The 13,306-nt window shown below is 31.2% G+C and overlaps 1 protein-coding gene across 2 annotated transcripts in view; it reads left to right on the forward strand.

Annotated features, from left to right (window-relative positions):
* The window catches only part of LOC129223884 (uncharacterized), a 61,208-nt gene that overhangs the window by 12,172 nt on the left and 35,730 nt on the right, over positions 1–13,306 (forward strand). The window contains exon 2 of one of the 2 annotated variants that reach the window (XM_054858254.1): positions 3,900–3,952. The exons of the other annotated variant lie outside the window; for it this stretch is intronic. The gene's annotated coding sequence lies outside the window, so the exon portion shown is untranslated. The remainder of the gene's footprint in view (positions 1–3,899; positions 3,953–13,306) is intronic. 2 annotated transcript variants of the gene reach the window in all.

Here is a 13,306-nt window from a genome sequence, read left to right on the forward strand (position 1 = left end):
AATTTCGAAAAAGGTCCAACCCCCAGTAACACTCCAAAAAATCTGATAACACCCAGTAACAGATGGGTTGAGGAAAAGATAAGTAATGGTCAACATTCCTCTTTTCTCTTCAAATGTGCAAAAGTTCTTTATTTTTAAAACTAAAGCCTTATTAAATTTTAAATGAACATGAAACACCAGCTGACCTTGTGGTGGCTGTTCCTAACCTTCCACCACTGCCTTGTAAATACCACCTGGCTCATAAAAAGCACTCTGATAACACTAGATGGTTGCACCGTACTCATGGGTCGTAACATCAGTTTTACCCGGGCCTAAGCTTATTATTTAAATCCAAAGTTATGACTGTCTGTTACTGGTGCCGTTACCCTAATGTGCCCCCGTTTTTGAAGTTGTTCGTAAAAATCTTCAAACTGATTCTACAACTGCAGCTGATAACTTTATGATATTATGACACATTTGGTATAACAGCTAGAGAACAGATATGAAGATAAGTTTTATGAATCGTTCGTCACTAAAACCTTAAATCATCTAGACGGTAGAAAAATACAATGTCTGACTGAGGGATACCAGGCATTTTTTGAAACAGCTGTGAATTTGCCTGAGAAAGTGGTTTGATTTCACAGATAGAAATCCCCTTTTTGTTTTAAGACCGATTGCACCGTTTAACTTATAGCAAACGCGAGTAAAAAACTAATTAGCACCCGTTCCTATCAACTTCAATCTGTTTATTGAACTTCGTTCTATTGCTTACTTTAATGTTTAAGTTCCTCCAAAAATGTGCCCACTCATAAACATAAGTTACTGAGAGAAATCTTCCAAAAGTTTTTAAAACATAGTTGTTTATCACCCTTTAAAAATGCATAACCAGTAATTGCACTCAACCTCAAAAATATCCCCCCACCCCCTTTCACTCCTCGAAGTCTGTCCCGTATTTACTGTTCTTAAATCTGGCAACCCTGGATCACACTGTTTGCTGCTATAATTTTCGCACTACATATTCTACAATTTACTTTGAGCTTTATAGTCGAAAAAGGGAAAGAATAACTAGCATCCCAAAAAATACAACAGGAAGTATCAAAAGTTAATTACTATAAAAGTTTTCGTGGGTGAAAGATTCGCAGTGTGAAGTTTACGTAGTAAGAAAAAATCAGCAGAATTTAACCATGCAACTTAATTTGCGCTCTATGGTAAATAAGGAATTTATGAAATTTGTGAAGAAAATGTCTTTTTTGATAAGTGAGCAAAAACTTATTTATTGTGTTAAAAATTACCTTTGTGTAAAAATTAAGAGTAAATGTGTATTTTGAACATAAACGCTTCTTTTATTTTTAAATATACACATTTTACTCCACATTTATAGCATAATTGCAAGAAATGTCTTCAGCAATGAAACGATTAATGCACGCAATAATATCTTTATCAAACAGCTAGGCTCGTAGTCCCTTTCAAGAAGACTTAAACCTACAGATCTTTCTCATTTTACTGTAAAAAAAAGTTAATTTACTTAATCTGGGACAATTCCCTGAAAGGTATTTTAAAGATCATACTTTATTTGACTTCTGATTTAGGGTCATTCCATGTCAAGTGATCCAAAATTTGGGAAATTTTTTCCCTCACTTTTTTGTATTTCTTTAAAATTTGGCTCATCGATTGTATCCTTCAATCAAAAGTCCAAATTTTTAGATTTTTATCTATTTTATTTTTTTATTTATAAGACTTCGATTTTTCGAAAAACCCTCTTTTTTTTTCATGGATGCTTGAACAAAAAATGAACGAAAACTCAGCACCAAATATAGATAGAAAGATTTGGTGAAAAGCATTTTAAAGTACATTAATTGCTGTTTGATAGGATGTGCAACATGACTATATTCAGAAAAATTTTATTTTTAAAAAATGAGCTTTAAATTTAAATTTCTCAGAAAATGTATAATGAATTATTTTTTTAAAAAAATTCTCAAAAATTTGTGTGTTTTTTATCTTTATTTGTGCAAAGTTTCAAGTTGGGATCTCAGTAGGATCATATTTTTATGAATTTTTAAATAAAATTCGACTTATGAAATAATGACATTCTAACCAGTTAATGTTGAATATGGGGTTCTCTTACTGGGGATGGTCTAGTAAGTAGTAATTAATCATGACTATGCTTGAAATGAGCTGACATGAATTTGTAGATTGGTAAGCTCACCCCCCGCACCGCCACTTTTAATCTTTTTTTTTTCAAAACTGTTTTCAAAATGTAAAAAAAAAAAAAGAAAATGAAAAGGAAACTTATTAAAAGTTGGTAAATGTTCTTCTTTAAAGCAAGACCCCCCCCCCCCCCACTATGACATCTTTTTTTTTTTTTCAAAACTGTTTTCAAATTATAAAAAATAAATAAATGAATAAAAAAAAAACAAAATGAATAGAAAACGCATTAAACGTTGGTAAATGTTCTTTGTTGAAGCAAGACGAAGTACATTATCCCCCCCCCCCAAACATACGATTAACATTATACTAGTATCATGCCTCACCTGATGCTTTTTTTTTTCAGACCAAGTGTTTTTTTTTCAATCCAAACTTCACAAAGTGTACTTGATTAATTCACTATCTGATAAGGAAAGTTATGATTCCTTTTATCTCCTACCCCTTCACCAACCTTCAATTTTGGAGGGGGAAACAAATAGTTTGCCCCAAGATCATAGCAAAATAGTAGTGTTCCCCCTGTGTTGTTCCAGTGATTTTCCATTCTTTTCACACCAAACTAAAAATAAATCTAAGTATCAGATCATATGTCTGTCCGCATAAAACTGATTGTCTTTCTACAACATTTGGAGTGCAACTGTTTTTTTTTTCTTTTCTTTAATGCTAGTTTTTTTTAAATTTCAGTTGTAAAGGAGAGTAATGCAACAAGATAAATATATTAAATACGCAACAAAATAATTTTGACCCATTTTGTTCTGTTTTTGATATTTTCTCACAAAATATAGGTTTTCCAAAAAGTAGTTTAGTACACTTTCGGACACAAGGGTTTTGAACAGGATAGTAAAAACCTTGCCAACTCTGCTTTCATTTGCACATAGACATTGGAAAATTTGGTTATTTTTATCAAAAAAAAAAAAAAAACTATTAATACAAATTGAAATTTTAATCAAGAATTCAACTTCTATGTAACTAGATTAAAATTAGCTGCATAAATAAGTACTTTGATACATTTTATTCTGATTTTGGATTTTGATGTTTTCTAAAGAATACAATTTTTCTACTTTTCCCTGTTGAAAAATGTTTATATTGTCCCTCCCCCCATCTGATGAATGCATTCAAGTGATAAAATATTAAAATACTTTTGTGAAGTTTATATTTTTACTTCGTAAATTGTAATAAACAAAGAGCAAAGCTAAATACTTTATAAAGTTATTGCTTGATTGAAGCTAAATATCTGAAAATTCTTACAGAATATTCAGTTTATAAACTTTTAACTATAATATTTATTTTTATTTTATGCTAATTTCAATTTGTAAATATTTGACTTGTTTACTGTCTTTTGTGCAACCTGTACCATACTTTCCATTCCATTATTTTACAATAATTAGTTTAATTAGTTTGTTTTAAAACTTGTTTGTTTTTAACTTCAGGAATTAAACTGTAGCAAAAATTAATACCCCTAATTGCTACCATACGGTCACACCTGCAACAGGTACCAATGACCAATCATTGGCCTACAACTCATACCCCAATCATTATTTTTTAAATGCTAGAAAACTTTTGAGAAAATTAGATCTTGGTGTAAAGTTTTAATGATGCACATTTCTAAAAGTTGGCAAGTATGTTGGTGAACATGAATGCTTACAACTGTTTGGCTGCAGTATTTTTAATTTTTTTTTTAAAAATTCTATCCAGTAATTAAGTCCTTCATTTTACAGGGTGCAATATTTGAAGAAATTTTTTAAAAATACGTCTATTTACTTACATTAAGGTTAGTATTCTACCTATTGTTATATTAATAATTGAAGGTAAAATTTTTGTTTTAACTTATGTTTTGGTTAAAATTAAATTTTTTGTAACTTCGTTGTAAAATATAATGCATAGTGCTCAAACCGATGGCATTTGTTGGTTAATGGATCAATAGACAACTCTCTCAATGGGAAATATTTCCTCGCTGGGGAACAAGATGCATCAGATATACTTTCACTGTCTGACATTATTATAATGCAACAAAGGGATGAAGAACAATGAACCACCTTGTTATAACTCGATAGTTATCACAAAATTATTATTCCCCTTAAAACTCCTAAATTTCTATAAAAAATTTCAACTCCTAAAATTTCTAAGAATGTACTAAAATTTTGTTGGTGTTCCTAAAAAAATTTCACAGTATTTTTAGGAGAATTTAAGTGGTCTTTTACGAGGGAGACTCTTTACAAAATATTTTATCGCAAAACAAGCTTTTTCCCTAGATATTTAATCTAACGAATAGACAGTTCACAAAATATTTCGTTGAAAAGCAGACCCTTCACAAAATTCTTCCTCCGAAAAACCAAATCATTTAATGTTTAAAACAGATGTTTACAACTCTACCTAGTGATGTGGATCGGGTAAATACCAGCAGGTAGGTAAATATATTTTGGGTATTAACCCAAGGCCTGGGTAAATAACCAGAAACTGGGTATTTTACAAAAAAAAATGCAAAAAGTGAATGGGAAATTCGTTTTAAAATTTAAATATGAAATAGTTGATAAAACTGATACATACATATGTAACTAGACAGTTTATAATATTTTTTATTGAAAGACTTGATGAAATTATGAAAGAAACATATCGTGAGAACCAAAGAATCTTTCCTTTCAATGTCATAATTGGAGAAGTATAAGCAATTCAATGATGAACTTCAGGATTTCAAAATCACAATCTAGGTTAGTCATAGACCTGTAAGTTTGACTTCGGTGATTTGTAAGATTTTCGAAACTTTGATCAAAATTAAGATCATGATGTTCTTAGAGACTAATAGTCTGTTGACTAGTTTGCAGTATGGTTTCAGGAAAGGTAAATCCTGTACTACTAATTTATTGCATTTCTACGACAAGGTTACCTCAGCTTTAGATAACAAAAAATGTGTGGATGTTGTTTATATTGATTTTCAAAAAGCTTTTGACAAGGTACCGCATGTTGCTCTTCTCAGCAAGTTAGCTGACATTGGAATAGGAGGAAAAACTTTTCTTTGGGTTAGAAATTGGCTTACTGGTAGGAAGCAAAGAGTAGTTGTGAGAGGAAATCATTCTAATTGGAGTGATGTTTTAAGTGGGGTTCCTCAGGGATCAGTTTTAGGGCCTCTTTTGTTTATTATATTTATGAATGACATCAATGAAAATATTTCTGGAAGCATGAATTGTTTTGCTGACGATGTAAAAGTTATGGGGATTGTCGAAAATGAAGAACAAGTAAAACAGCTGCAAGAGGATTTAGATCATATTACTAAGTGGGCAGATAAATGGGGTAATGCAGTTAATGTAGGGAAATGTCAAGTGCTACACTTAGGTCATGGAAATAAGCGTATGAGATATCGTTTACAGGGTTCAGTCATAAATCAGGCAGAAAATGTTATGGATCTGGGTGTCTTTATAAATCAGGACTTCAAGTTTAGTCAACAGTGCAGTATTGCTAGTAACAAAGCCAACAAAATGCATGGGTTCATCAATAGATCTATTTCAAACAAATCTAAGAAAGTTCTTCTGCCTTTATATAGGAGTTTAGTAAGACCTCATTTGGAGTATGCTGTTCAGTTTTGGTCGCCTTATCTGAAGAAAGATATTTTTGTATTGGAAAGGGTTCAAAGAAGGGTAACTAAATTAGTAAAGGGACTCTCCGATTTAGATTATGATACCAGACTTAATAGGCTTAACATGTATAGCCTGGAGCAAAGGAGAGTCAGAGGGGACATGATTCAGTTATTTAAATTTATCAAAATGAAAGATGTAAATGGATTAAATTTTTGTGGGGAAAGCAGGACAAGGGGTCATTATTTTAAGCTATTTAAATCTCAGGCTAACTTGGAAATCAGGAAAAACTACTACTTTAGCAGGGTCGTGGGCACTTGGAATAGCTTACCGGAAGAGGCGGTAATGAGCAAGGGAGTGGATACCTTTAAGAGGGCCATTGATCTTCATTGGGGACTAATTAATTGACTAGGACCAGCCTAGCTGGGCCCAGAGCCTGTTGCTGGTCGTCACATTTGTATTTGTATAAAATGAAAAAAAAAAGGGAAGCATGACGGATGTTTGGAAGAATAAACTGAGAAGTTATTTAGACTATGATGTTATTTATTTTATTGATGTTTTGATGTTTAAGTGATAACATGGTAAATATAGAAAGTTTTCACATTAAGCAAAAAAAAAAAAAAAAAAATCAAAATATTGTTTTTGTGTTGCCTTGCTCATTTGCACTTGCTCCCCAGTACTTCATGATTCAAACTATTTTTAATACACGCAATTAGTGATGTATGGTGGGAAGGTCACATTTTGCAAAAAAAAAAATAAGGTGGTATCAAAAAGTGATTCTTTTCTTTTTGAAACATTAACCGTTAGATGAAAAATTAAAAATATAAAAATTTATGTATTATAATTTTTTTAATTAAAGGCTTAGTGAAATCTTATCAAGAAAAACTCAGAATTTAGAATGAATTTTTCTAAAAGTTAAATAGGATGACAGGATAATTTAAAAGAGAATTTAGATATAATTTTCGTGAATTTATCTTTGCCGGTGGTAAATGATTATTTCCACACCAGGCATTTGTATATTCATTACATTCACTCCTTATTTTTTATCTTTCCAAAATTTGGCTGCTGCTTCAAAGTATGCATTTTTTGGATTAGCGGGGGGTAGAAGTAGTCCTGTATATCCTATATTTCCTATATTTTCAAAAAAAGCAACAAAAGTGTCCTGTATTTCCTATATTTTTGAAAATTGTCCTATATTCCCATAGTTTGTTATAAAGATTTATAGAAAATGACTATTGAAAAGCCTATAGGTTACTCAGGGGTCGAAGTGGTCCTATATATCCTATATTTCCTTTTTTTTTCAAAAAAAGAATGAAAATTGTCCTATATTTCCTATATTTTTGGAAACTGTCCTATATTTCCTATAAAAACGCAACTCACTATGTCCTGCAACAGGCATCTTCCTACTGATTGGCTACAGCAATATCACGTCACTATAGTGGGTGGAGTTTTGAGAACGAATTCTGAAGTTGGTTTATAAATTTTACGTTTGGCGTCAGCAGTTTGTTTCGTTTTCCAGCATGGTTTTTTTTTTTCGCTTTTTGTTTTCGCGAGTATATTTTTGTGTTCAGTGCATTTTCTGACTGGAATGTTCTAATAGTCTTTTTGCAATCTTTTCTTTTTGTGGAATTTTATGGAACAAAATATTTGTATATTTGTGCTACAAAGCATTGGTTATTTCCTGTTAGTTCTCAACACAAAGACGGTTTTTATTTATTTATATAAGCTATGTTTGTGACACTTTTATCCCTGCAAAAAGTGTGAGTTGCTGTGCTAATTATCAATAAATTTCACTTTGTTCTTTTTTTTGTCTACAAAGTACACTTTTTTCAAAAATTATTCTTTCAACAACAGGAAAGTCATTTCAGGTGTAAGTTATAATTTCGTTTGAGGGTTTTTTTTTAAACAAAATCATTGATAAGAATAAATAAATAATATGTATGTATTATTTCTTTTTTCATAGCGAAACTATTCATATAATGTGTCCCATATTTTTTGTGGAAAATGTCCTATATGTGACAAGTCGATCACTTCTACGCCTGGTTACTTGATTTGCACTTTATCTCACAAGAGTTAACAAAAGATAATTCAAGACTTCTTAAAAACGAGATACATAAGTATTTAAAAAAAAAAATTTAATATCTGCCGGCACCCGTCTGTTTAAATTTTGTTGTAAGTGTAGAGTATTTTTGACAAAATTTAAAAATTGTTTTAAGAGAAAACTTCAGTTTTCCATATTTTATGACAAGCTCTCCAAACTTTTGATAAAGCACTTTGTTAATGAATCTTCACTAACAACAAAATGTGGTGAAGATTCAGCCGTTATTAATACAAAAAAAAAATCTATTTAAAATATTTAAATGAAGGTAATTATGCAGGAAAAAAAAGATTAATATAAAAATTTTTGAGGAATGGGGATTTGATGTACTTGGCAAAAGATGAAATGCAGAAAAATGTTAGGCAAAAGCTTTTCCAAAATATAAATAATCAATGATTGTAAATAGTTGTATTAAATGTAAATAGATTTCATATTGTTTAAACAGGGTTTGTACGCTCCGGGAATTCCGGGAAAACCGGGAATTGTCAGGGAAAATGACACTGTCAAAAATGTCAGGGAAAAGTCAGGTAGTTTTCAAATTTTGTCCTCCAAAAAATTTTTTTCCCAAGGAATCAAGTACCATGAGATCTAATTTTCGTTTTTGTTGTGATTTCATGAAAAAAATTGTAAATTTTTATCTAAACCGACACTGGCACTTAAAAACTGCAATCGAAAAATGAACGTTTTTTTTCACAACGAAAAATGCGCCAAAAGAGCGAAGATTTTCTTACATGGAGTCAGTGAGGGGAATGCATTTCTTTCTACTACCTAAAGTTTTAGATGGGTTGCCACAACTTTCTGTTCGTTTCAGGGTTCGTACGCTCTAGAAAAACCTGGAATTATCAGGGAAAATTACATAGTCAAAAATGTCAGGGAATTTTTTCAAATGTGTCCCCAAAATTTTTCTTTTCCCAATTTTTTCCCAGGGAATTTTGTTTTATGAGATCTAATCTTCATTTTTATCGATGCATTTAAAAAAAATTGTAACAATTTTAAAGCATTGAAAAAAGTGGCGACCCAAAAAATCTTCAGCAGCCGCCATTTTTGGCTCTCAGTAGTTCCCAAGGAAAAAAAATGAGGTGAACAGGAATTATGCACAAACTCAACAGGAGAGAAGACAATTTACTGCTTCGGAAGCACAACCTGTAGATGAGAGGGTCGATCGGGGAAAATCGTTTTTTTTTAATCGGAAAATCATTTCAGCTATGTATGAAACGTAGTCGCCATCTTTGGTCATTCACAAGTTGGAAGTAGATACAATCCTAAAATGCCTAAGTTTCTAAAAACAAAGCAGAATTGGATGTTTTCTTTAATTGAAAACTGATGAAAATAACAAAAAATGGTCTGCAAATTGTTTTTCTATTATTATTTAAAATAATTTTCTTGAAAAATGAAAAATTTTGTTCTTAAAACAGAAGGATAAGATTATATCCTCACTGCCTTGGACGCGAATGTGATAAAAACTTTTCAATGAATTGTAGTTTCATGAACATTTATTATTTTTTAATTGTCTTCATGCGACAAATTAAAAAAGTTATTTATTATTTTTGGGCATAGCCGCCATATTTGATCATTCCCAAGATGGAAGTACACAAGACTTTTTAAGTGCCTAAGTTCCCGAAAACGGCATTGGATGTTAATTGCAATGCAAACTATTGAAAACAACACAAATTGTGCCTTTTTTTCCGGATAATTTGTAATTATTTTCTGGAATAATGCAAAATTTAATCTTCATAACTTTTTTTGTTTTAATTGATTTAGACTCTTATGTGCTAAATACTATTTTGCTTTTATTGTAGTTTTTTTTAAGGATTATTAATTATTTATTACTACTTTTATACTACAAATCCAAAAATCTACTTATTATTTTAAATTTTTCACTTTGTCGCCATGTTTGATCGTTTGCACAATGGAAGTAGACTTAAACTTCCAGAAACAGAATTGGATGTTTATATCAATGTGAACTATTGAAAATAACATCAAAATGTGCAAAAAGTTCTGAATTTTTGAAAATTAACTATCACTTTCTGGAAAAGAAAATTTGAAATTTTAATGTAAGCGTCCTTTAATATGTGAAAAAAAAAAAAAAAAAAGATTATTGGCATTGGCCTATGATCGGCGGATGTTGATATTTGTTACTATGCATTGCATGGTATGCTGATCGATGCAACAAGTTAATCATATTTATACTGAAATTTAGCTTTGCATTTTGCTCAATATGTTTTGTGTAACCTACTAATAAGAAAATAAAAAGAAGTATTGTAAACCAAAAGCGGATTCTAAAAGGCTGCTGCAGGACTACAGCAAAACGCTATAATATTACGCGTGACATCAAAGAAACGCTAAAATAAGTTGAAAGTACTCTGTTTTCAACAAATAGTAAACAAATTAAAACAATTTTGAGCAAAATGTTTAAAAAAAACTTAAAATATTAACAGAGAAAACAAAGGAAAAAAAACCCAAGTTTTTTTTTTAAATCTAAGGGGAGAAGTTTCAGTTCTTCTACATCTCTACTTTAAAAAATTTTAATTATTTTGAAAATGTTACTATTTAAACTTAAATTTTGAATGAAGCGAGTAACCTGGAATTTTCTGAAAAACAACCTGGAAAACCTGGAAAAGTCAGGGAACTTTTTTTAACCAAAAGTGTATGAACCCTGTTAAATTTATTTTTAAATATTTTTTGTATATAAGGGTCATTCTACAAGAACGCACTTTTTTAGGTCCAGGGTGGTTAGATTAAAAAATATTTATTTTTAAGCACTTTTTTATGAGTTTTAGAAAAGTATAACAAATTTTGAAAATGATCAATGCAAATTAATGATGTTATAAAAATTTTAAAATTTTTTTCACTGAACGGAGGAATATTTGTATGCCTCCGTTACATGTCCCAACACATTTCTTCCCATGCACTTTTTCATTTATTTACTCAATACAAAAAAATATACCAGATTTAATAGTGAAATTTAAATCATTTGATGTTTTTTTCATTGATTAAAAGAATTATGTTGTAAAAATATATATATATAGCATTCATAATCTTTTGAATCACTGTCACAGTATTTCTTGTATCCTCTGTTCAGGATTCAATTAAGTAATAGAATTTCCTATAGACGGCAGTACTGGCAGCTCATTTCAGAGGTTTAGAATCACAAGTTAGCCCTTTTTAACTCTGGGTCTTCGTAGTGAAGCTAAAGAACTTAGTGTGAAAGAATTTCAGCGTTATTCTCTTTGAAATCAAATAGGTCCTTAACTTTGTATCCTCTGTTATTGAGTTAAAAAGGAAAGAACTGTTTATGTACAAAAAAAAATTTTTATACTTAAAATTGAATCACTTTTTTAAAGTAAATTCTAAATACCATGTTGCGTTAACCCTAAATCAACACAATGATCATAGCAAAACATAAGTATTTGTATCCTCTGTTAATAGATCTAATAGAGAATATATAATCAGAAATGGAGCATACAACCTTCTTTAAAAATCCATTTTAAGAAAGATGTGGACATTTTAATCAGTTCAAATTGTGTTCCTCATACAAGATGCAATGTTTATTTAAATGAAAAGTTTAAAAATAACATTTTAAATATATATTTACTCTATTCGTTACCCTCCGTTCACATCCAAAATTTTAACTACAAAAGAAAGTTACAAAATAACCAATAAAGAATGTGACTATGTGAGAGTAAAAAGGTGCCTAAAAGGAACAATATAGAGTAACTTTTAAAAAAATTGAAGATTTTTTTTTTATGAATTCCAATTTCAAAAACCTACGTTTTTTGTATAATGATCCATAAGTAAACTTATTTTCTTATTGCATTATTCTTTCAGGAACAGGAAACTCATTCTAATTATCATTTTTATTTGGGTTTTTAAACTGTATGCAGTATGATTCATTGAAATCATTGATAATAATTGATGCAAAAATAATTAGAAAAAATAAACTATGTATTGTTTATTTTTTCATATCAAAATCATTCATAAATCATGTCCTATATTTGTCCTATATTTTTCGTGGAAAATGTCCTATATATTACAAGTTGACCACCTCTACCCCTGGATTAGTAGTGCGTTTGCCTAACTACCCATTTGTGTTGCTTTGTAGTTCTGGTGCTTAATACTTTGAGATTTCCAATGCTGATGAATTCAATCTCAAAGCAGCTTTTCTTTTTCTTTAGCTTTGTTTATTTTTTTTTATTCCTCCCCCCTTTCTTTAAATGTTATATATATATATATATATATATATATATATATATATATATATATATATATATATATACATATATACCGTCCAGTAACATTAATGTGACTGCGTCAGAGTTAAATAACCAATCACAGAAGGCAGGTGGCAGCACAGTGCAGTTGGGCGTACATAAAGGGTGTGTTTGGGCTTCGGAAAACATTTCAATCGTTGGCGTAATGCAGAAACGAAGCGATTTATCTGACGTCCAAAAGGGCATGATCATTGGCTTTCGGGCCAAGGGTGAAAGCATTTCCGAAACGGCTGAGCTCGTGAACTGTTCGCGTGCCGCCGTGGTAAAAGTGCACCGTGCATGGCAAAATAATGTCCAAAATCAGCGACATGGCAAATGTGGTGCACCACGGGCCATAGACGACAGAGGTGAGAGCATTATGGTCTGGGGAATGTTTTCCTGGCATTCTCTGGGTTCAGTGATCATTGTGGAATGCACGATGGATCTATATAAGTACGCATCTGTCCTTGCGAACCATGTCCACCCCTACATGCACATTGTTTTTCCTCAGGATGATGGCATCTTCCAGCAGGACAATGCGAGGTGCCATACAGTGTACGTGCATGGTTCAAAGAGCACCAGGATGAGTTTACCGTCCTCCCCTGGCCAGCAAACTCACCTGACTTAAACCCAAACGAGCATCTGTGGGACCATCTCGGGCGTGGCTCAACATCCCAGAGAACACCTTCAGGGACCTAAGTGACTCTCTTCCTGCACGTCTCGCAGCAGGCCGCTCTGCGAAAGGTGGTTATTCTGTCTTTTGACAGATGGTTACATTAATGTGACTGGACTGTGTATATATATATATGAGATGCAGAATACGCCTGAATACTGGACTAGGTTTCTGCAAAAGATATAGGTAAATAAATAGTAATAATAAATTGAGCGACATTTCGTTACATTTTGATGTCATGCAGGGATATATTACTGGGTTATAAAAGACTACGACCTTAAAAAATTGATGTTTGCTTTTTTTGGTAACCAGTTAAGCTTTTTAATTTTTGTGGAATGGCTTTTTATATTTGGAATTCGGGTATCAACATTGATTAGGAATATGGCATATCCAACACATTTAATGTGAATATCATATTAGATTGCTAAGTTGTTTACACAATTATTCTTTAAATATGTGATCAAAATACAATTTTTGGGCAAAAATTTATTGTTTTGTATATGGTTGGTTATATATATACATGGTGGAATACATA

This window comes from Uloborus diversus, chromosome 6 (genome assembly GCF_026930045.1).
Source record: "Uloborus diversus isolate 005 chromosome 6, Udiv.v.3.1, whole genome shotgun sequence".
NCBI lineage: Eukaryota > Metazoa > Arthropoda > Arachnida > Araneae > Uloboridae > Uloborus > Uloborus diversus.